Here is a 3,033-nt window from a genome sequence, read left to right as displayed (position 1 = left end):
AGGAGAATGGCGTGAACCTGGGAGGCGTAGCTTGCAGTGAGCCGAGATCTCGCCACTGCACTACAGCCTGGGCAACAGAGTGAGACTCTGTCTCAAATAATAATAATAATAATACAAAAATTAGCCGGATATGATGGCATGTGCCTGTAGTCCCAGCTACTCATGAGGCTGAGGTAGGAAGATCGCTTGACGCTGGGAAGTTGCACTGAGCTGAGATCGTGCCACTGCACTCCAGCCTGGGCAATAGAGCAAGATCTTGTCTCAAAAAAATAAAAAATGAAAAATATTTACTGAGCACTTACCACATGTGGCAGGCCCAGAGCTGGTGATGAACTCCCCATCTGGTGTGGCAGACACACTTGTATAGAAATGACTGTGGTACATTTGCGTGACGCATGTGAGGAGAGGAATATGCAAAGTGCCTCAGGGGATAAGGGCATCAGTATAGACTTCACTGAGAGTGTTGGGAGACTGTTTCTGAAGTGAGTTTAAAAGGCTAAACTGGCGTGTGCCAGGTATTCCAGATGCAGACAGCAGTGTAGTGAAAGTGCCTTCAGATGGTCAGGAGGGAGCGGGGCAGTTAGGAGATTGGCACTATGGGTGGAGTCCCACTTGGGAAGGCTTCTGCTCCCTGAAAAGGGGTCTGGACTTAATCTTGCAGGCAATAATGAGACCCTGAAAGCTTTTAACTCAGATTAAAAATGGACCAGATATGAAGCTGAGCAGCTCAACTAGTGACAGTTATCTGGCCTCTGCCTGTCCTCATCCAGAAAAGTGCCATGGCTCCAGTCATACCCTAACGGCTCCCCTGCTTTCTCTTGCCCCATCACAGCCCCCTTCTCCATACACAGGAGCAAGAGGGAGGATTTTTTTTTTTTTTTTCTTTTTGAGACGGAGTTTTGCTCTTGTTGCTTACGCTGGAGTGCAATGGTGTAATCTCGGCTCATCGCAACCTCTGCCTCCGGGGTTCAAGAGATTCTCTTGCCTCAGCCTCCCGAGTAGCTGGGATTACAGGCATGCACCACCACGCCTGGCTAATTTTGCATTTTTAATAGAGATGGAGTTTCTCCATGTTGGTCAGGCTGGTCTCAAACTTCCAACCTCAGGTGATCCATACACCTCAGCCTCCCAAAGGGCTGGGATTACAGGCGTGAGCCACCATGCCCAGCCAAGAGGAAGGATCTTAACCTACAAATCATCCGTGACACTATAATACTCAAAAATGCCTATCCTAAGAACACATCCCAGTGTTCTTAAGATAAAATTCAAACTCCTCACCAGGGCCCACAAGGCCAAGCACAACCTGACCTCTGCCTCCTCTCCATGCAGAGGGACAAGAGGCACTCCAGGTCTGGGGAAGTGAGAGCCTTTTTGTTTCATTTGTTCAAAAAACGTATGTTCACGGCACAAATGCAAAGGCCTGTTCTGAGCATCTGAGATATAGCAGTAAATAAAACAGAAATCTCTGCCTCATGGAGCTTTTCATCTTTGAGAGAAGTTACAGAGTATGTGACAAGCAAAGATCTGGTAAGAGACCAGAAACAAAGCATCAGTGATGGGTAGGTGGCAGACAAGGGTAAAAGGAAGTAGGTGGGTCTAGGCAAGGGGTCTGCCCAGTGGCCAAAGCCTCACAGAAGAGCAGAACCAATACTGGCCCAAAGGCTCAGAGCTGTGGATGGCAGTAAGGAAGTACAGGGGAGAGCCTCTGCCTCTCAAAGCTTGGAGGCTCTCAGGAGGACTTTGACTCTTGCCAACAGGAAACTAAGCCCCCTTAACAATTCCTGAATTTTGACTGCCTCTCTCACTGTGCTGAGCCCCTTGAGGGCAGAGAGTGACCTCCATGTCTATCCAGGCCAGTGCCTGACCCAGATGTAGGTGTGACAGACCATTAGGCTCATCAGCACCCATCACCTTCTCTCCTTCCAGGATGCACAGCTAAGGGACAGCTCAGCTTCCCTCCAGTAGAAGCTAACTGGTCTCTGGCCACTGCAAAGTGGGAGGCAGTAACATACCCATTTCAGACTGGCCCCAAACCCCACTGTGTCCCCTCCATGTTCTTTCTTGCTTGTTGACTGGCAATGCAAAGAATGCAGTGGGGGATCAAGGTCTGAAAGGTGGTGAAGCTACAGATTAGAGTGACAGGGAACACTGTCCCTGCCTCCAACACACACTGGATTGCAATGTGAGTGAGAAATATACCTTGTTGTGTTAAAAGCTGCTGAAAGGGCTGGGCGCAGTGGCTCATACCTGTAATCCTAGCACTTTGGGAGGCCGAAGTGGGCAAATCACCTGAGGTCAGTAGTTCAAGACCAGCCTGGCCAACATGGTGAAACTGCATCTCTACTAAAAACATAAAAATTAGCCAGGTGTGGTGGTGAGGACCTGTAATCCCAGCTACTCGGGAGGCTGAGGCAAGAGAATCACTCGAACCCGGGAGGTGGAGGTTGCAGTGAGCAGAGATTGTGACACTGCACTCCAGCCTGGGCAACAGGGCAAGACTCGTCAATAATAATAATAATAATAATAATAATAATAAATAAATAAAAGAAAAGCCACTAAAAATGTTGAAGTGGATAATTATAGCATTTATACACATTAGCTAATACGAGATCATACTTGTTAAATGTTTATTAAAATGTCTCCAAATTCCTCTAGCCTTGGCAGACAGGGTAAGGCATTTGGGACAGGTTCATCAACTGATGGGCAGGTTCATCTCACCAATGAGGAGTCCCACCCAGATCAGATTCTATCTCTACAGGAGAGGTCCCCAAGGGAGATTGCCTTCAGGACAAAGTCCCACTTCATGTTGTGCCCACCTTTCCAACATGTACTCCAGGTTGGTCAGCCTCGCTTCACCTGGGGAGACGATATGGACAGCATAGGAGCTGAGGGAGCGGTGGATAAACCCCTGGGAATGCAGGTATCTCAGGGCGTCAGATATCTGGAGCAGCAGGTGCACGATCACCTCCATGTGCAGCACTGGGAACTGGGATCGCTGCAAGCAAGAGATAAAATGCCAAGGAAAAAAAAAAA

General features: G+C 48.4%; 1 protein-coding gene across 3 annotated transcripts in view; it reads right to left on the bottom strand.

Annotated features, from left to right (window-relative positions):
- Window positions 1-3,033, bottom strand: part of TEX14 (testis expressed 14) — a 161,482-nt gene that overhangs the window by 66,752 nt on the left and 91,697 nt on the right. The window lies entirely within an intron of this gene.

Source organism: Mandrillus leucophaeus, unplaced genomic scaffold (assembly GCF_000951045.1).
Source record: "Mandrillus leucophaeus isolate KB7577 unplaced genomic scaffold, Mleu.le_1.0 Scaffold20, whole genome shotgun sequence".
NCBI classification, from domain to species: domain Eukaryota; kingdom Metazoa; phylum Chordata; class Mammalia; order Primates; family Cercopithecidae; genus Mandrillus; species Mandrillus leucophaeus.
This window is presented reverse-complemented; position numbering and strand designations above follow the sequence as displayed.